The sequence below is a fragment of the Pungitius pungitius genome, unplaced genomic scaffold (genome assembly GCF_949316345.1).
Source record: "Pungitius pungitius unplaced genomic scaffold, fPunPun2.1 scaffold_26, whole genome shotgun sequence".
Classification (NCBI taxonomy): Eukaryota; Metazoa; Chordata; class Actinopteri; order Perciformes; family Gasterosteidae; genus Pungitius; species Pungitius pungitius.
The window spans coordinates 20,672-37,902 of record NW_026909893.1 but is presented as its reverse complement, the minus strand read 5'-3'; the positions used below and the strand labels follow the sequence as shown (position 1 = coordinate 37,902).

Below are 17,231 nucleotides of genomic sequence, written 5' to 3'. Positions count from 1 at the left end.
TAACCCACACAAAGATGCCAACGGCAGGCGTGTCATAATTCATTGACGCATTATAAAGGATTAGGAAAAAGATAAAAAGCAGCTTACGGCCATACCTCTCTGGTTCCGCCCGATCTCGTCTGATCTCGGAAGCTAAGCAGAGCAGGGCCTGGTTAGTACCTGGATGGAAGACCGCCTGGGAATCCCAGGTGCCGTAAGCTTTTTCACTTCTCTCTCCGAAAGCCGCCGAGCGCCGCAGATTGTACACCTACAAATTACAAAAAGAATATCACATTGTTGAAGAGATGCATGTTTAGTGTTGTTTTAACGTTGGATATGAAAGGAAATTAGACAATATTATCCAAAATGATTCCGTTTCATGATTGCTAAATTAGTGTTGATCAACATTTACGATTGGCATACTATTGTTTGTAATTTAGCCGTTGAAATACAGGTGCTAACCCAACATGTTAGAATTGCCAGTGAAGAAAAGTAAAGTTACCTTCAGGCTTTAGGAACCTCTCTTGCCAATGCTAAGAACTGCTTCAATTTTAGAAAAAGAAACTTCTGATTATCTTTGACACGTTTTAAAGGATTAGGAAAAAGATGAAAAGCAGCTTACGGCCATACCTCTCTGGTTCCGCCCGATCTCGTCTGATCTCGGAAGCTAAGCAGAGCAGGGCCTGGTTAGTACCTGGATGGAAGACCGCCTGGGAATCCCAGGTGCCGTAAGCTTTTTCACTTCTCTCTCTGAAAGCCGCCCAGCGCCGTAGATTGTACACCTACACAATTGTAAAAAAAATGTCACATTGTAGAAGAGATGCAATAGGAAGAAGATGAAAGGTGGCTTACGTCCATACCATCGTCAGGCCATTTGAGGTGGCGGGGACTGCAATGGCCATTCACCGATTGGCTGGGACCCCTGGGCGGGTCTTCTCTAGTCCATCCAATTTTCGGCATGGGATGTCACAGCCTTCTTTGCATACCCTTATTTAACCCACACAAAGATGCCAACGGCAGGCGTGTCATAATTCATTGACGCATTATAAAGGATTAGGAAAAAGATAAAAAGCAGCTTACGGCCATACCTCTCTGGTTCCGCCCGATCTCGTCTGATCTCGGAAGCTAAGCAGAGCAGGGCCTGGTTAGTACCTGGATGGAAGACCGCCTGGGAATCCCAGGTGCCGTAAGCTTTTTCACTTCTCTCTCCGAAAGCCGCCGAGCGCCGCAGATTGTACACCTACAAATTACAAAAAGAATATCACATTGTTGAAGAGATGCATGTTTAGTGTTGTTTTAACGTTGGATATGAAAGGAAATTAGACAATATTATCCAAAATGATTCCGTTTCATGATTGCTAAATTAGTGTTGATCAACATTTACGATTGGCATACTATTGTTTGTAATTTAGCCGTTGAAATACAGGTGCTAACCCAACATGTTAGAATTGCCAGTGAAGAAAAGTAAAGTTACCTTCAGGCTTTAGGAACCTCTCTTGCCAATGCTAAGAACTGCTTCAATTTTAGAAAAAGAAACTTCTGATTATCTTTGACACGTTTTAAAGGATTAGGAAAAAGATGAAAAGCAGCTTACGGCCATACCTCTCTGGTTCCGCCCGATCTCGTCTGATCTCGGAAGCTAAGCAGAGCAGGGCCTGGTTAGTACCTGGATGGAAGACCGCCTGGGAATCCCAGGTGCCGTAAGCTTTTTCACTTCTCTCTCCGAAAGCCGCCGAGCGCCGCAGATTGTACACCTACAAATTACAAAAAGAATATCACATTGTTGAAGAGATGCATGTTTAGTGTTGTTTTAACGTTGGATATGAAAGGAAATTAGACAATAATATCCAAAATGATTCCGTTTCATGATTGCTAAATTAGTGTTGATCAACATTTACGATTGGCATACTATTGTTTGTAATTTAGCCGTTGAAATACAGGTGCTAACCCAACATGTTAGAATTGCCAGTGAAGAAAAGTAAAGTTACCTTCAGGCTTTAGGAACCTCTCTTGCCAATGCTAAGAACTGCTTCAATTTTAGAAAAAGAAACTTCTGATTATCTTTGACACGTTTTAAAGGATTAGGAAAAAGATGAAAAGCAGCTTACGGCCATACCTCTCTGGTTCCGCCCGATCTCGTCTGATCTCGGAAGCTAAGCAGAGCAGGGCCTGGTTAGTACCTGGATGGAAGACCGCCTGGGAATCCCAGGTGCCGTAAGCTTTTTCACTTCTCTCTCTGAAAGCCGCCCAGCGCCGTAGATTGTACACCTACACAATTGTAAAAAAAATGTCACATTGTAGAAGAGATGCAATAGGAAAAAGAAGATGAAAGGTGGCTTACGTCCATACCATCGTCAGGCCATTTGAGGTGGCGGGGACTGCAATGGCCATTCACCGATTGGCTGGGACCCCTGGGCGGGTCTTCTCTAGTCCATCCAATTTTCGGCATGGGATGTCACAGCCTTCTTTGCATACCCTTATTTAACCCACACAAAGATGCCAACGGCAGGCGTGTCATAATTCATTGACGCATTATAAAGGATTAGGAAAAAGATAAAAAGCAGCTTACGGCCATACCTCTCTGGTTCCGCCCGATCTCGTCTGATCTCGGAAGCTAAGCAGAGCAGGGCCTGGTTAGTACCTGGATGGAAGACCGCCTGGGAATCCCAGGTGCCGTAAGCTTTTTCACTTCTCTCTCCGAAAGCCGCCGAGCGCCGCAGATTGTACACCTACAAATTACAAAAAGAATATCACATTGTTGAAGAGATGCATGTTTAGTGTTGTTTTAACGTTGGATATGAAAGGAAATTAGACAATATTATCCAAAATGATTCCGTTTCATGATTGCTAAATTAGTGTTGATCAACATTTACGATTGGCATACTATTGTTTGTAATTTAGCCGTTGAAATACAGGTGCTAACCCAACATGTTAGAATTGCCAGTGAAGAAAAGTAAAGTTACCTTCAGGCTTTAGGAACCTCTCTTGCCAATGCTAAGAACTGCTTCAATTTTAGAAAAAGAAACTTCTGATTATCTTTGACACGTTTTAAAGGATTAGGAAAAAGATGAAAAGCAGCTTACGGCCATACCTCTCTGGTTCCGCCCGATCTCGTCTGATCTCGGAAGCTAAGCAGAGCAGGGCCTGGTTAGTACCTGGATGGAAGACCGCCTGGGAATCCCAGGTGCCGTAAGCTTTTTCACTTCTCTCTCTGAAAGCCGCCCAGCGCCGTAGATTGTACACCTACACAATTGTAAAAAAAATGTCACATTGTAGAAGAGATGCAATAGGAAGAAGATGAAAGGTGGCTTACGTCCATACCATCGTCAGGCCATTTGAGGTGGCGGGGACTGCAATGGCCATTCACCGATTGGCTGGGACCCCTGGGCGGGTCTTCTCTAGTCCATCCAATTTTCGGCATGGGATGTCACAGCCTTCTTTGCATACCCTTATTTAACCCACACAAAGATGCCAACGGCAGGCGTGTCATAATTCATTGACGCATTATAAAGGATTAGGAAAAAGATAAAAAGCAGCTTACGGCCATACCTCTCTGGTTCCGCCCGATCTCGTCTGATCTCGGAAGCCGAGCAGAGCAGGGCCTGGTTAGTACCTGGATGGAAGACCGCCTGGGAATCCCAGGTGCCGTAAGCTTTTTCACTTCTCTCTCCGAAAGCCGCCGAGCGCCGCAGATTGTACACCTACAAATTACAAAAAGAATATCACATTGTTGAAGAGATGCATGTTTAGTGTTGTTTTAACGTTGGATATGAAAGGAAATTAGACAATATTATCCAAAATGATTCCGTTTCATGATTGCTAAATTAGTGTTGATCAACATTTACGATTGGCATACTATTGTTTGTAATTTAGCCGTTGAAATACAGGTGCTAACCCAACATGTTAGAATTGCCAGTGAAGAAAAGTAAAGTTACCTTCAGGCTTTAGGAACCTCTCTTGCCAATGCTAAGAACTGCTTCAATTTTAGAAAAAGAAACTTCTGATTATCTTTGACACGTTTTAAAGGATTAGGAAAAAGATGAAAAGCAGCTTACGGCCATACCTCTCTGGTTCCGCCCGATCTCGTCTGATCTCGGAAGCTAAGCAGAGCAGGGCCTGGTTAGTACCTGGATGGAAGACCGCCTGGGAATCCCAGGTGCCGTAAGCTTTTTCACTTCTCTCTCCGAAAGCCGCCGAGCGCCGCAGATTGTACACCTACAAATTACAAAAAGAATATCACATTGTTGAAGAGATGCATGTTTAGTGTTGTTTTAACGTTGGATATGAAAGGAAATTAGACAATAATATCCAAAATGATTCCGTTTCATGATTGCTAAATTAGTGTTGATCAACATTTACGATTGGCATACTATTGTTTGTAATTTAGCCGTTGAAATACAGGTGCTAACCCAACATGTTAGAATTGCCAGTGAAGAAAAGTAAAGTTACCTTCAGGCTTTAGGAACCTCTCTTGCCAATGCTAAGAACTGCTTCAATTTTAGAAAAAGAAACTTCTGATTATCTTTGACACGTTTTAAAGGATTAGGAAAAAGATGAAAAGCAGCTTACGGCCATACCTCTCTGGTTCCGCCCGATCTCGTCTGATCTCGGAAGCTAAGCAGAGCAGGGCCTGGTTAGTACCTGGATGGAAGACCGCCTGGGAATCCCAGGTGCCGTAAGCTTTTTCACTTCTCTCTCTGAAAGCCGCCCAGCGCCGTAGATTGTACACCTACACAATTGTAAAAAAAATGTCACATTGTAGAAGAGATGCAATAGGAAGAAGATGAAAGGTGGCTTACGTCCATACCATCGTCAGGCCATTTGAGGTGGCGGGGACTGCAATGGCCATTCACCGATTGGCTGGGACCCCTGGGCGGGTCTTCTCTAGTCCATCCAATTTTCGGCATGGGATGTCACAGCCTTCTTTGCATACCCTTATTTAACCCACACAAAGATGCCAACGGCAGGCGTGTCATAATTCATTGACGCATTATAAAGGATTAGGAAAAAGATAAAAAGCAGCTTACGGCCATACCTCTCTGGTTCCGCCCGATCTCGTCTGATCTCGGAAGCTAAGCAGAGCAGGGCCTGGTTAGTACCTGGATGGAAGACCGCCTGGGAATCCCAGGTGCCGTAAGCTTTTTCACTTCTCTCTCCGAAAGCCGCCGAGCGCCGCAGATTGTACACCTACAAATTACAAAAAGAATATCACATTGTTGAAGAGATGCATGTTTAGTGTTGTTTTAACGTTGGATATGAAAGGAAATTAGACAATATTATCCAAAATGATTCCGTTTCATGATTGCTAAATTAGTGTTGATCAACATTTACGATTGGCATACTATTGTTTGTAATTTAGCCGTTGAAATACAGGTGCTAACCCAACATGTTAGAATTGCCAGTGAAGAAAAGTAAAGTTACCTTCAGGCTTTAGGAACCTCTCTTGCCAATGCTAAGAACTGCTTCAATTTTAGAAAAAGAAACTTCTGATTATCTTTGACACGTTTTAAAGGATTAGGAAAAAGATGAAAAGCAGCTTACGGCCATACCTCTCTGGTTCCGCCCGATCTCGTCTGATCTCGGAAGCTAAGCAGAGCAGGGCCTGGTTAGTACCTGGATGGAAGACCGCCTGGGAATCCCAGGTGCCGTAAGCTTTTTCACTTCTCTCTCTGAAAGCCGCCCAGCGCCGTAGATTGTACACCTACACAATTGTAAAAAAAATGTCACATTGTAGAAGAGATGCAATAGGAAGAAGATGAAAGGTGGCTTACGTCCATACCATCGTCAGGCCATTTGAGGTGGCGGGGACTGCAATGGCCATTCACCGATTGGCTGGGACCCCTGGGCGGGTCTTCTCTAGTCCATCCAATTTTCGGCATGGGATGTCACAGCCTTCTTTGCATACCCTTATTTAACCCACACAAAGATGCCAACGGCAGGCGTGTCATAATTCATTGACGCATTATAAAGGATTAGGAAAAAGATAAAAAGCAGCTTACGGCCATACCTCTCTGGTTCCGCCCGATCTCGTCTGATCTCGGAAGCTAAGCAGAGCAGGGCCTGGTTAGTACCTGGATGGAAGACCGCCTGGGAATCCCAGGTGCCGTAAGCTTTTTCACTTCTCTCTCCGAAAGCCGCCGAGCGCCGCAGATTGTACACCTACAAATTACAAAAAGAATATCACATTGTTGAAGAGATGCATGTTTAGTGTTGTTTTAACGTTGGATATGAAAGGAAATTAGACAATATTATCCAAAATGATTCCGTTTCATGATTGCTAAATTAGTGTTGATCAACATTTACGATTGGCATACTATTGTTTGTAATTTAGCCGTTGAAATACAGGTGCTAACCCAACATGTTAGAATTGCCAGTGAAGAAAAGTAAAGTTACCTTCAGGCTTTAGGAACCTCTCTTGCCAATGCTAAGAACTGCTTCAATTTTAGAAAAAGAAACTTCTGATTATCTTTGACACGTTTTAAAGGATTAGGAAAAAGATGAAAAGCAGCTTACGGCCATACCTCTCTGGTTCCGCCCGATCTCGTCTGATCTCGGAAGCTAAGCAGAGCAGGGCCTGGTTAGTACCTGGATGGAAGACCGCCTGGGAATCCCAGGTGCCGTAAGCTTTTTCACTTCTCTCTCCGAAAGCCGCCGAGCGCCGCAGATTGTACACCTACAAATTACAAAAAGAATATCACATTGTTGAAGAGATGCATGTTTAGTGTTGTTTTAACGTTGGATATGAAAGGAAATTAGACAATAATATCCAAAATGATTCCGTTTCATGATTGCTAAATTAGTGTTGATCAACATTTACGATTGGCATACTATTGTTTGTAATTTAGCCGTTGAAATACAGGTGCTAACCCAACATGTTAGAATTGCCAGTGAAGAAAAGTAAAGTTACCTTCAGGCTTTAGGAACCTCTCTTGCCAATGCTAAGAACTGCTTCAATTTTAGAAAAAGAAACTTCTGATTATCTTTGACACGTTTTAAAGGATTAGGAAAAAGATGAAAAGCAGCTTACGGCCATACCTCTCTGGTTCCGCCCGATCTCGTCTGATCTCGGAAGCTAAGCAGAGCAGGGCCTGGTTAGTACCTGGATGGAAGACCGCCTGGGAATCCCAGGTGCCGTAAGCTTTTTCACTTCTCTCTCTGAAAGCCGCCCAGCGCCGTAGATTGTACACCTACACAATTGTAAAAAAAATGTCACATTGTAGAAGAGATGCAATAGGAAAAAGAAGATGAAAGGTGGCTTACGTCCATACCATCGTCAGGCCATTTGAGGTGGCGGGGACTGCAATGGCCATTCACCGATTGGCTGGGACCCCTGGGCGGGTCTTCTCTAGTCCATCCAATTTTCGGCATGGGATGTCACAGCCTTCTTTGCATACCCTTATTTAACCCACACAAAGATGCCAACGGCAGGCGTGTCATAATTCATTGACGCATTATAAAGGATTAGGAAAAAGATAAAAAGCAGCTTACGGCCATACCTCTCTGGTTCCGCCCGATCTCGTCTGATCTCGGAAGCTAAGCAGAGCAGGGCCTGGTTAGTACCTGGATGGAAGACCGCCTGGGAATCCCAGGTGCCGTAAGCTTTTTCACTTCTCTCTCCGAAAGCCGCCGAGCGCCGCAGATTGTACACCTACAAATTACAAAAAGAATATCACATTGTTGAAGAGATGCATGTTTAGTGTTGTTTTAACGTTGGATATGAAAGGAAATTAGACAATATTATCCAAAATGATTCCGTTTCATGATTGCTAAATTAGTGTTGATCAACATTTACGATTGGCATACTATTGTTTGTAATTTAGCCGTTGAAATACAGGTGCTAACCCAACATGTTAGAATTGCCAGTGAAGAAAAGTAAAGTTACCTTCAGGCTTTAGGAACCTCTCTTGCCAATGCTAAGAACTGCTTCAATTTTAGAAAAAGAAACTTCTGATTATCTTTGACACGTTTTAAAGGATTAGGAAAAAGATGAAAAGCAGCTTACGGCCATACCTCTCTGGTTCCGCCCGATCTCGTCTGATCTCGGAAGCTAAGCAGAGCAGGGCCTGGTTAGTACCTGGATGGAAGACCGCCTGGGAATCCCAGGTGCCGTAAGCTTTTTCACTTCTCTCTCTGAAAGCCGCCCAGCGCCGTAGATTGTACACCTACACAATTGTAAAAAAAATGTCACATTGTAGAAGAGATGCAATAGGAAGAAGATGAAAGGTGGCTTACGTCCATACCATCGTCAGGCCATTTGAGGTGGCGGGGACTGCAATGGCCATTCACCGATTGGCTGGGACCCCTGGGCGGGTCTTCTCTAGTCCATCCAATTTTCGGCATGGGATGTCACAGCCTTCTTTGCATACCCTTATTTAACCCACACAAAGATGCCAACGGCAGGCGTGTCATAATTCATTGACGCATTATAAAGGATTAGGAAAAAGATAAAAAGCAGCTTACGGCCATACCTCTCTGGTTCCGCCCGATCTCGTCTGATCTCGGAAGCTAAGCAGAGCAGGGCCTGGTTAGTACCTGGATGGAAGACCGCCTGGGAATCCCAGGTGCCGTAAGCTTTTTCACTTCTCTCTCCGAAAGCCGCCGAGCGCCGCAGATTGTACACCTACAAATTACAAAAAGAATATCACATTGTTGAAGAGATGCATGTTTAGTGTTGTTTTAACGTTGGATATGAAAGGAAATTAGACAATATTATCCAAAATGATTCCGTTTCATGATTGCTAAATTAGTGTTGATCAACATTTACGATTGGCATACTATTGTTTGTAATTTAGCCGTTGAAATACAGGTGCTAACCCAACATGTTAGAATTGCCAGTGAAGAAAAGTAAAGTTACCTTCAGGCTTTAGGAACCTCTCTTGCCAATGCTAAGAACTGCTTCAATTTTAGAAAAAGAAACTTCTGATTATCTTTGACACGTTTTAAAGGATTAGGAAAAAGATGAAAAGCAGCTTACGGCCATACCTCTCTGGTTCCGCCCGATCTCGTCTGATCTCGGAAGCTAAGCAGAGCAGGGCCTGGTTAGTACCTGGATGGAAGACCGCCTGGGAATCCCAGGTGCCGTAAGCTTTTTCACTTCTCTCTCCGAAAGCCGCCGAGCGCCGCAGATTGTACACCTACAAATTACAAAAAGAATATCACATTGTTGAAGAGATGCATGTTTAGTGTTGTTTTAACGTTGGATATGAAAGGAAATTAGACAATAATATCCAAAATGATTCCGTTTCATGATTGCTAAATTAGTGTTGATCAACATTTACGATTGGCATACTATTGTTTGTAATTTAGCCGTTGAAATACAGGTGCTAACCCAACATGTTAGAATTGCCAGTGAAGAAAAGTAAAGTTACCTTCAGGCTTTAGGAACCTCTCTTGCCAATGCTAAGAACTGCTTCAATTTTAGAAAAAGAAACTTCTGATTATCTTTGACACGTTTTAAAGGATTAGGAAAAAGATGAAAAGCAGCTTACGGCCATACCTCTCTGGTTCCGCCCGATCTCGTCTGATCTCGGAAGCTAAGCAGAGCAGGGCCTGGTTAGTACCTGGATGGAAGACCGCCTGGGAATCCCAGGTGCCGTAAGCTTTTTCACTTCTCTCTCTGAAAGCCGCCCAGCGCCGTAGATTGTACACCTACACAATTGTAAAAAAAATGTCACATTGTAGAAGAGATGCAATAGGAAGAAGATGAAAGGTGGCTTACGTCCATACCATCGTCAGGCCATTTGAGGTGGCGGGGACTGCAATGGCCATTCACCGATTGGCTGGGACCCCTGGGCGGGTCTTCTCTAGTCCATCCAATTTTCGGCATGGGATGTCACAGCCTTCTTTGCATACCCTTATTTAACCCACACAAAGATGCCAACGGCAGGCGTGTCATAATTCATTGACGCATTATAAAGGATTAGGAAAAAGATAAAAAGCAGCTTACGGCCATACCTCTCTGGTTCCGCCCGATCTCGTCTGATCTCGGAAGCTAAGCAGAGCAGGGCCTGGTTAGTACCTGGATGGAAGACCGCCTGGGAATCCCAGGTGCCGTAAGCTTTTTCACTTCTCTCTCCGAAAGCCGCCGAGCGCCGCAGATTGTACACCTACAAATTACAAAAAGAATATCACATTGTTGAAGAGATGCATGTTTAGTGTTGTTTTAACGTTGGATATGAAAGGAAATTAGACAATATTATCCAAAATGATTCCGTTTCATGATTGCTAAATTAGTGTTGATCAACATTTACGATTGGCATACTATTGTTTGTAATTTAGCCGTTGAAATACAGGTGCTAACCCAACATGTTAGAATTGCCAGTGAAGAAAAGTAAAGTTACCTTCAGGCTTTAGGAACCTCTCTTGCCAATGCTAAGAACTGCTTCAATTTTAGAAAAAGAAACTTCTGATTATCTTTGACACGTTTTAAAGGATTAGGAAAAAGATGAAAAGCAGCTTACGGCCATACCTCTCTGGTTCCGCCCGATCTCGTCTGATCTCGGAAGCTAAGCAGAGCAGGGCCTGGTTAGTACCTGGATGGAAGACCGCCTGGGAATCCCAGGTGCCGTAAGCTTTTTCACTTCTCTCTCTGAAAGCCGCCCAGCGCCGTAGATTGTACACCTACACAATTGTAAAAAAAATGTCACATTGTAGAAGAGATGCAATAGGAAGAAGATGAAAGGTGGCTTACGTCCATACCATCGTCAGGCCATTTGAGGTGGCGGGGACTGCAATGGCCATTCACCGATTGGCTGGGACCCCTGGGCGGGTCTTCTCTAGTCCATCCAATTTTCGGCATGGGATGTCACAGCCTTCTTTGCATACCCTTATTTAACCCACACAAAGATGCCAACGGCAGGCGTGTCATAATTCATTGACGCATTATAAAGGATTAGGAAAAAGATAAAAAGCAGCTTACGGCCATACCTCTCTGGTTCCGCCCGATCTCGTCTGATCTCGGAAGCTAAGCAGAGCAGGGCCTGGTTAGTACCTGGATGGAAGACCGCCTGGGAATCCCAGGTGCCGTAAGCTTTTTCACTTCTCTCTCCGAAAGCCGCCGAGCGCCGCAGATTGTACACCTACAAATTACAAAAAGAATATCACATTGTTGAAGAGATGCATGTTTAGTGTTGTTTTAACGTTGGATATGAAAGGAAATTAGACAATATTATCCAAAATGATTCCGTTTCATGATTGCTAAATTAGTGTTGATCAACATTTACGATTGGCATACTATTGTTTGTAATTTAGCCGTTGAAATACAGGTGCTAACCCAACATGTTAGAATTGCCAGTGAAGAAAAGTAAAGTTACCTTCAGGCTTTAGGAACCTCTCTTGCCAATGCTAAGAACTGCTTCAATTTTAGAAAAAGAAACTTCTGATTATCTTTGACACGTTTTAAAGGATTAGGAAAAAGATGAAAAGCAGCTTACGGCCATACCTCTCTGGTTCCGCCCGATCTCGTCTGATCTCGGAAGCTAAGCAGAGCAGGGCCTGGTTAGTACCTGGATGGAAGACCGCCTGGGAATCCCAGGTGCCGTAAGCTTTTTCACTTCTCTCTCTGAAAGCCGCCCAGCGCCGTAGATTGTACACCTACACAATTGTAAAAAAAATGTCACATTGTAGAAGAGATGCAATAGGAAGAAGATGAAAGGTGGCTTACGTCCATACCATCGTCAGGCCATTTGAGGTGGCGGGGACTGCAATGGCCATTCACCGATTGGCTGGGACCCCTGGGCGGGTCTTCTCTAGTCCATCCAATTTTCGGCATGGGATGTCACAGCCTTCTTTGCATACCCTTATTTAACCCACACAAAGATGCCAACGGCAGGCGTGTCATAATTCATTGACGCATTATAAAGGATTAGGAAAAAGATAAAAAGCAGCTTACGGCCATACCTCTCTGGTTCCGCCCGATCTCGTCTGATCTCGGAAGCTAAGCAGAGCAGGGCCTGGTTAGTACCTGGATGGAAGACCGCCTGGGAATCCCAGGTGCCGTAAGCTTTTTCACTTCTCTCTCCGAAAGCCGCCGAGCGCCGCAGATTGTACACCTACAAATTACAAAAAGAATATCACATTGTTGAAGAGATGCATGTTTAGTGTTGTTTTAACGTTGGATATGAAAGGAAATTAGACAATATTATCCAAAATGATTCCGTTTCATGATTGCTAAATTAGTGTTGATCAACATTTACGATTGGCATACTATTGTTTGTAATTTAGCCGTTGAAATACAGGTGCTAACCCAACATGTTAGAATTGCCAGTGAAGAAAAGTAAAGTTACCTTCAGGCTTTAGGAACCTCTCTTGCCAATGCTAAGAACTGCTTCAATTTTAGAAAAAGAAACTTCTGATTATCTTTGACACGTTTTAAAGGATTAGGAAAAAGATGAAAAGCAGCTTACGGCCATACCTCTCTGGTTCCGCCCGATCTCGTCTGATCTCGGAAGCTAAGCAGAGCAGGGCCTGGTTAGTACCTGGATGGAAGACCGCCTGGGAATCCCAGGTGCCGTAAGCTTTTTCACTTCTCTCTCTGAAAGCCGCCCAGCGCCGTAGATTGTACACCTACACAATTGTAAAAAAAATGTCACATTGTAGAAGAGATGCAATAGGAAGAAGATGAAAGGTGGCTTACGTCCATACCATCGTCAGGCCATTTGAGGTGGCGGGGACTGCAATGGCCATTCACCGATTGGCTGGGACCCCTGGGCGGGTCTTCTCTAGTCCATCCAATTTTCGGCATGGGATGTCACAGCCTTCTTTGCATACCCTTATTTAACCCACACAAAGATGCCAACGGCAGGCGTGTCATAATTCATTGACGCATTATAAAGGATTAGGAAAAAGATAAAAAGCAGCTTACGGCCATACCTCTCTGGTTCCGCCCGATCTCGTCTGATCTCGGAAGCTAAGCAGAGCAGGGCCTGGTTAGTACCTGGATGGAAGACCGCCTGGGAATCCCAGGTGCCGTAAGCTTTTTCACTTCTCTCTCCGAAAGCCGCCGAGCGCCGCAGATTGTACACCTACAAATTACAAAAAGAATATCACATTGTTGAAGAGATGCATGTTTAGTGTTGTTTTAACGTTGGATATGAAAGGAAATTAGACAATATTATCCAAAATGATTCCGTTTCATGATTGCTAAATTAGTGTTGATCAACATTTACGATTGGCATACTATTGTTTGTAATTTAGCCGTTGAAATACAGGTGCTAACCCAACATGTTAGAATTGCCAGTGAAGAAAAGTAAAGTTACCTTCAGGCTTTAGGAACCTCTCTTGCCAATGCTAAGAACTGCTTCAATTTTAGAAAAAGAAACTTCTGATTATCTTTGACACGTTTTAAAGGATTAGGAAAAAGATGAAAAGCAGCTTACGGCCATACCTCTCTGGTTCCGCCCGATCTCGTCTGATCTCGGAAGCTAAGCAGAGCAGGGCCTGGTTAGTACCTGGATGGAAGACCGCCTGGGAATCCCAGGTGCCGTAAGCTTTTTCACTTCTCTCTCCGAAAGCCGCCGAGCGCCGCAGATTGTACACCTACAAATTACAAAAAGAATATCACATTGTTGAAGAGATGCATGTTTAGTGTTGTTTTAACGTTGGATATGAAAGGAAATTAGACAATAATATCCAAAATGATTCCGTTTCATGATTGCTAAATTAGTGTTGATCAACATTTACGATTGGCATACTATTGTTTGTAATTTAGCCGTTGAAATACAGGTGCTAACCCAACATGTTAGAATTGCCAGTGAAGAAAAGTAAAGTTACCTTCAGGCTTTAGGAACCTCTCTTGCCAATGCTAAGAACTGCTTCAATTTTAGAAAAAGAAACTTCTGATTATCTTTGACACGTTTTAAAGGATTAGGAAAAAGATGAAAAGCAGCTTACGGCCATACCTCTCTGGTTCCGCCCGATCTCGTCTGATCTCGGAAGCTAAGCAGAGCAGGGCCTGGTTAGTACCTGGATGGAAGACCGCCTGGGAATCCCAGGTGCCGTAAGCTTTTTCACTTCTCTCTCTGAAAGCCGCCCAGCGCCGTAGATTGTACACCTACACAATTGTAAAAAAAATGTCACATTGTAGAAGAGATGCAATAGGAAGAAGATGAAAGGTGGCTTACGTCCATACCATCGTCAGGCCATTTGAGGTGGCGGGGACTGCAATGGCCATTCACCGATTGGCTGGGACCCCTGGGCGGGTCTTCTCTAGTCCATCCAATTTTCGGCATGGGATGTCACAGCCTTCTTTGCATACCCTTATTTAACCCACACAAAGATGCCAACGGCAGGCGTGTCATAATTCATTGACGCATTATAAAGGATTAGGAAAAAGATAAAAAGCAGCTTACGGCCATACCTCTCTGGTTCCGCCCGATCTCGTCTGATCTCGGAAGCTAAGCAGAGCAGGGCCTGGTTAGTACCTGGATGGAAGACCGCCTGGGAATCCCAGGTGCCGTAAGCTTTTTCACTTCTCTCTCCGAAAGCCGCCGAGCGCCGCAGATTGTACACCTACAAATTACAAAAAGAATATCACATTGTTGAAGAGATGCATGTTTAGTGTTGTTTTAACGTTGGATATGAAAGGAAATTAGACAATATTATCCAAAATGATTCCGTTTCATGATTGCTAAATTAGTGTTGATCAACATTTACGATTGGCATACTATTGTTTGTAATTTAGCCGTTGAAATACAGGTGCTAACCCAACATGTTAGAATTGCCAGTGAAGAAAAGTAAAGTTACCTTCAGGCTTTAGGAACCTCTCTTGCCAATGCTAAGAACTGCTTCAATTTTAGAAAAAGAAACTTCTGATTATCTTTGACACGTTTTAAAGGATTAGGAAAAAGATGAAAAGCAGCTTACGGCCATACCTCTCTGGTTCCGCCCGATCTCGTCTGATCTCGGAAGCTAAGCAGAGCAGGGCCTGGTTAGTACCTGGATGGAAGACCGCCTGGGAATCCCAGGTGCCGTAAGCTTTTTCACTTCTCTCTCTGAAAGCCGCCCAGCGCCGTAGATTGTACACCTACACAATTGTAAAAAAAATGTCACATTGTAGAAGAGATGCAATAGGAAGAAGATGAAAGGTGGCTTACGTCCATACCATCGTCAGGCCATTTGAGGTGGCGGGGACTGCAATGGCCATTCACCGATTGGCTGGGACCCCTGGGCGGGTCTTCTCTAGTCCATCCAATTTTCGGCATGGGATGTCACAGCCTTCTTTGCATACCCTTATTTAACCCACACAAAGATGCCAACGGCAGGCGTGTCATAATTCATTGACGCATTATAAAGGATTAGGAAAAAGATAAAAAGCAGCTTACGGCCATACCTCTCTGGTTCCGCCCGATCTCGTCTGATCTCGGAAGCTAAGCAGAGCAGGGCCTGGTTAGTACCTGGATGGAAGACCGCCTGGGAATCCCAGGTGCCGTAAGCTTTTTCACTTCTCTCTCCGAAAGCCGCCGAGCGCCGCAGATTGTACACCTACAAATTACAAAAAGAATATCACATTGTTGAAGAGATGCATGTTTAGTGTTGTTTTAACGTTGGATATGAAAGGAAATTAGACAATATTATCCAAAATGATTCCGTTTCATGATTGCTAAATTAGTGTTGATCAACATTTACGATTGGCATACTATTGTTTGTAATTTAGCCGTTGAAATACAGGTGCTAACCCAACATGTTAGAATTGCCAGTGAAGAAAAGTAAAGTTACCTTCAGGCTTTAGGAACCTCTCTTGCCAATGCTAAGAACTGCTTCAATTTTAGAAAAAGAAACTTCTGATTATCTTTGACACGTTTTAAAGGATTAGGAAAAAGATGAAAAGCAGCTTACGGCCATACCTCTCTGGTTCCGCCCGATCTCGTCTGATCTCGGAAGCTAAGCAGAGCAGGGCCTGGTTAGTACCTGGATGGAAGACCGCCTGGGAATCCCAGGTGCCGTAAGCTTTTTCACTTCTCTCTCTGAAAGCCGCCCAGCGCCGTAGATTGTACACCTACACAATTGTAAAAAAAATGTCACATTGTAGAAGAGATGCAATAGGAAGAAGATGAAAGGTGGCTTACGTCCATACCATCGTCAGGCCATTTGAGGTGGCGGGGACTGCAATGGCCATTCACCGATTGGCTGGGACCCCTGGGCGGGTCTTCTCTAGTCCATCCAATTTTCGGCATGGGATGTCACAGCCTTCTTTGCATACCCTTATTTAACCCACACAAAGATGCCAACGGCAGGCGTGTCATAATTCATTGACGCATTATAAAGGATTAGGAAAAAGATAAAAAGCAGCTTACGGCCATACCTCTCTGGTTCCGCCCGATCTCGTCTGATCTCGGAAGCTAAGCAGAGCAGGGCCTGGTTAGTACCTGGATGGAAGACCGCCTGGGAATCCCAGGTGCCGTAAGCTTTTTCACTTCTCTCTCCGAAAGCCGCCGAGCGCCGCAGATTGTACACCTACAAATTACAAAAAGAATATCACATTGTTGAAGAGATGCATGTTTAGTGTTGTTTTAACGTTGGATATGAAAGGAAATTAGACAATATTATCCAAAATGATTCCGTTTCATGATTGCTAAATTAGTGTTGATCAACATTTACGATTGGCATACTATTGTTTGTAATTTAGCCGTTGAAATACAGGTGCTAACCCAACATGTTAGAATTGCCAGTGAAGAAAAGTAAAGTTACCTTCAGGCTTTAGGAACCTCTCTTGCCAATGCTAAGAACTGCTTCAATTTTAGAAAAAGAAACTTCTGATTATCTTTGACACGTTTTAAAGGATTAGGAAAAAGATGAAAAGCAGCTTACGGCCATACCTCTCTGGTTCCGCCCGATCTCGTCTGATCTCGGAAGCTAAGCAGAGCAGGGCCTGGTTAGTACCTGGATGGAAGACCGCCTGGGAATCCCAGGTGCCGTAAGCTTTTTCACTTCTCTCTCTGAAAGCCGCCCAGCGCCGTAGATTGTACACCTACACAATTGTAAAAAAAATGTCACATTGTAGAAGAGATGCAATAGGAAGAAGATGAAAGGTGGCTTACGTCCATACCATCGTCAGGCCATTTGAGGTGGCGGGGACTGCAATGGCCATTCACCGATTGGCTGGGACCCCTGGGCGGGTCTTCTCTAGTCCATCCAATTTTCGGCATGGGATGTCACAGCCTTCTTTGCATACCCTTATTTAACCCACACAAAGATGCCAACGGCAGGCGTGTCATAATTCATTGACGCATTATAAAGGATTAGGAAAAAGATAA

General features: G+C 44.0%; 35 non-coding genes across 35 annotated transcripts; all 35 read left to right on the top strand.

Moving 5' to 3' along the window:
- Window positions 1-81: 81 nt before the first annotated feature.
- LOC134120005 (5S ribosomal RNA) lies at window positions 82-200 on the top strand. The gene has a single exon (XR_009951554.1). It is a non-coding gene; the product is annotated as a 5S ribosomal RNA (ribosomal RNA).
- Window positions 201-595: 395 nt separating this feature from the next.
- LOC134119994 (5S ribosomal RNA) lies at window positions 596-714 on the top strand. The gene has a single exon (XR_009951543.1). It is a non-coding gene; the product is annotated as a 5S ribosomal RNA (ribosomal RNA).
- A 339-nt stretch (window positions 715-1,053) lies between these two features.
- Window positions 1,054-1,172, top strand: LOC134119983 (5S ribosomal RNA). The gene has a single exon (XR_009951532.1). It is a non-coding gene; the product is annotated as a 5S ribosomal RNA (ribosomal RNA).
- Window positions 1,173-1,567: 395 nt separating this feature from the next.
- On the top strand, window positions 1,568-1,686 carry LOC134119972 (5S ribosomal RNA). The gene has a single exon (XR_009951521.1). It is a non-coding gene; the product is annotated as a 5S ribosomal RNA (ribosomal RNA).
- Window positions 1,687-2,081: 395 nt separating this feature from the next.
- Window positions 2,082-2,200, top strand: LOC134119960 (5S ribosomal RNA). The gene has a single exon (XR_009951509.1). It is a non-coding gene; the product is annotated as a 5S ribosomal RNA (ribosomal RNA).
- A 342-nt stretch (window positions 2,201-2,542) lies between these two features.
- On the top strand, window positions 2,543-2,661 carry LOC134119949 (5S ribosomal RNA). Its single transcript, XR_009951498.1, has one exon. It is a non-coding gene; the product is annotated as a 5S ribosomal RNA (ribosomal RNA).
- A 395-nt stretch (window positions 2,662-3,056) lies between these two features.
- On the top strand, window positions 3,057-3,175 carry LOC134119938 (5S ribosomal RNA). The gene has a single exon (XR_009951487.1). It is a non-coding gene; the product is annotated as a 5S ribosomal RNA (ribosomal RNA).
- A 339-nt stretch (window positions 3,176-3,514) lies between these two features.
- On the top strand, window positions 3,515-3,633 carry LOC134120318 (5S ribosomal RNA). The gene has a single exon (XR_009951866.1). It is a non-coding gene; the product is annotated as a 5S ribosomal RNA (ribosomal RNA).
- Window positions 3,634-4,028: 395 nt separating this feature from the next.
- On the top strand, window positions 4,029-4,147 carry LOC134119927 (5S ribosomal RNA). The gene has a single exon (XR_009951476.1). It is a non-coding gene; the product is annotated as a 5S ribosomal RNA (ribosomal RNA).
- A 395-nt stretch (window positions 4,148-4,542) lies between these two features.
- On the top strand, window positions 4,543-4,661 carry LOC134119916 (5S ribosomal RNA). The gene has a single exon (XR_009951465.1). It is a non-coding gene; the product is annotated as a 5S ribosomal RNA (ribosomal RNA).
- A 339-nt stretch (window positions 4,662-5,000) lies between these two features.
- Window positions 5,001-5,119, top strand: LOC134119905 (5S ribosomal RNA). Its single transcript, XR_009951454.1, has one exon. It is a non-coding gene; the product is annotated as a 5S ribosomal RNA (ribosomal RNA).
- A 395-nt stretch (window positions 5,120-5,514) lies between these two features.
- Window positions 5,515-5,633, top strand: LOC134119894 (5S ribosomal RNA). Its single transcript, XR_009951443.1, has one exon. It is a non-coding gene; the product is annotated as a 5S ribosomal RNA (ribosomal RNA).
- Window positions 5,634-5,972: 339 nt separating this feature from the next.
- On the top strand, window positions 5,973-6,091 carry LOC134119883 (5S ribosomal RNA). Its single transcript, XR_009951432.1, has one exon. It is a non-coding gene; the product is annotated as a 5S ribosomal RNA (ribosomal RNA).
- A 395-nt stretch (window positions 6,092-6,486) lies between these two features.
- LOC134119872 (5S ribosomal RNA) lies at window positions 6,487-6,605 on the top strand. The gene has a single exon (XR_009951421.1). It is a non-coding gene; the product is annotated as a 5S ribosomal RNA (ribosomal RNA).
- Window positions 6,606-7,000: 395 nt separating this feature from the next.
- On the top strand, window positions 7,001-7,119 carry LOC134119861 (5S ribosomal RNA). Its single transcript, XR_009951410.1, has one exon. It is a non-coding gene; the product is annotated as a 5S ribosomal RNA (ribosomal RNA).
- A 342-nt stretch (window positions 7,120-7,461) lies between these two features.
- Window positions 7,462-7,580, top strand: LOC134119849 (5S ribosomal RNA). Its single transcript, XR_009951398.1, has one exon. It is a non-coding gene; the product is annotated as a 5S ribosomal RNA (ribosomal RNA).
- A 395-nt stretch (window positions 7,581-7,975) lies between these two features.
- On the top strand, window positions 7,976-8,094 carry LOC134119838 (5S ribosomal RNA). Its single transcript, XR_009951387.1, has one exon. It is a non-coding gene; the product is annotated as a 5S ribosomal RNA (ribosomal RNA).
- Window positions 8,095-8,433: 339 nt separating this feature from the next.
- On the top strand, window positions 8,434-8,552 carry LOC134119827 (5S ribosomal RNA). Its single transcript, XR_009951376.1, has one exon. It is a non-coding gene; the product is annotated as a 5S ribosomal RNA (ribosomal RNA).
- A 395-nt stretch (window positions 8,553-8,947) lies between these two features.
- LOC134119816 (5S ribosomal RNA) lies at window positions 8,948-9,066 on the top strand. Its single transcript, XR_009951365.1, has one exon. It is a non-coding gene; the product is annotated as a 5S ribosomal RNA (ribosomal RNA).
- A 395-nt stretch (window positions 9,067-9,461) lies between these two features.
- LOC134119805 (5S ribosomal RNA) lies at window positions 9,462-9,580 on the top strand. The gene has a single exon (XR_009951354.1). It is a non-coding gene; the product is annotated as a 5S ribosomal RNA (ribosomal RNA).
- A 339-nt stretch (window positions 9,581-9,919) lies between these two features.
- Window positions 9,920-10,038, top strand: LOC134119794 (5S ribosomal RNA). Its single transcript, XR_009951343.1, has one exon. It is a non-coding gene; the product is annotated as a 5S ribosomal RNA (ribosomal RNA).
- A 395-nt stretch (window positions 10,039-10,433) lies between these two features.
- On the top strand, window positions 10,434-10,552 carry LOC134119783 (5S ribosomal RNA). The gene has a single exon (XR_009951332.1). It is a non-coding gene; the product is annotated as a 5S ribosomal RNA (ribosomal RNA).
- Window positions 10,553-10,891: 339 nt separating this feature from the next.
- On the top strand, window positions 10,892-11,010 carry LOC134119772 (5S ribosomal RNA). The gene has a single exon (XR_009951321.1). It is a non-coding gene; the product is annotated as a 5S ribosomal RNA (ribosomal RNA).
- Window positions 11,011-11,405: 395 nt separating this feature from the next.
- On the top strand, window positions 11,406-11,524 carry LOC134119761 (5S ribosomal RNA). The gene has a single exon (XR_009951310.1). It is a non-coding gene; the product is annotated as a 5S ribosomal RNA (ribosomal RNA).
- A 339-nt stretch (window positions 11,525-11,863) lies between these two features.
- On the top strand, window positions 11,864-11,982 carry LOC134119750 (5S ribosomal RNA). Its single transcript, XR_009951299.1, has one exon. It is a non-coding gene; the product is annotated as a 5S ribosomal RNA (ribosomal RNA).
- A 395-nt stretch (window positions 11,983-12,377) lies between these two features.
- Window positions 12,378-12,496, top strand: LOC134119738 (5S ribosomal RNA). Its single transcript, XR_009951287.1, has one exon. It is a non-coding gene; the product is annotated as a 5S ribosomal RNA (ribosomal RNA).
- Window positions 12,497-12,835: 339 nt separating this feature from the next.
- On the top strand, window positions 12,836-12,954 carry LOC134119727 (5S ribosomal RNA). The gene has a single exon (XR_009951276.1). It is a non-coding gene; the product is annotated as a 5S ribosomal RNA (ribosomal RNA).
- Window positions 12,955-13,349: 395 nt separating this feature from the next.
- Window positions 13,350-13,468, top strand: LOC134119716 (5S ribosomal RNA). Its single transcript, XR_009951265.1, has one exon. It is a non-coding gene; the product is annotated as a 5S ribosomal RNA (ribosomal RNA).
- Window positions 13,469-13,863: 395 nt separating this feature from the next.
- LOC134119705 (5S ribosomal RNA) lies at window positions 13,864-13,982 on the top strand. Its single transcript, XR_009951254.1, has one exon. It is a non-coding gene; the product is annotated as a 5S ribosomal RNA (ribosomal RNA).
- A 339-nt stretch (window positions 13,983-14,321) lies between these two features.
- Window positions 14,322-14,440, top strand: LOC134119694 (5S ribosomal RNA). The gene has a single exon (XR_009951243.1). It is a non-coding gene; the product is annotated as a 5S ribosomal RNA (ribosomal RNA).
- A 395-nt stretch (window positions 14,441-14,835) lies between these two features.
- LOC134120796 (5S ribosomal RNA) lies at window positions 14,836-14,954 on the top strand. The gene has a single exon (XR_009952339.1). It is a non-coding gene; the product is annotated as a 5S ribosomal RNA (ribosomal RNA).
- A 339-nt stretch (window positions 14,955-15,293) lies between these two features.
- On the top strand, window positions 15,294-15,412 carry LOC134120785 (5S ribosomal RNA). The gene has a single exon (XR_009952328.1). It is a non-coding gene; the product is annotated as a 5S ribosomal RNA (ribosomal RNA).
- A 395-nt stretch (window positions 15,413-15,807) lies between these two features.
- On the top strand, window positions 15,808-15,926 carry LOC134120774 (5S ribosomal RNA). The gene has a single exon (XR_009952317.1). It is a non-coding gene; the product is annotated as a 5S ribosomal RNA (ribosomal RNA).
- A 339-nt stretch (window positions 15,927-16,265) lies between these two features.
- On the top strand, window positions 16,266-16,384 carry LOC134120763 (5S ribosomal RNA). Its single transcript, XR_009952306.1, has one exon. It is a non-coding gene; the product is annotated as a 5S ribosomal RNA (ribosomal RNA).
- Window positions 16,385-16,779: 395 nt separating this feature from the next.
- Window positions 16,780-16,898, top strand: LOC134120752 (5S ribosomal RNA). The gene has a single exon (XR_009952295.1). It is a non-coding gene; the product is annotated as a 5S ribosomal RNA (ribosomal RNA).
- The last annotated feature ends 333 nt before the right edge of the window (window positions 16,899-17,231 follow it).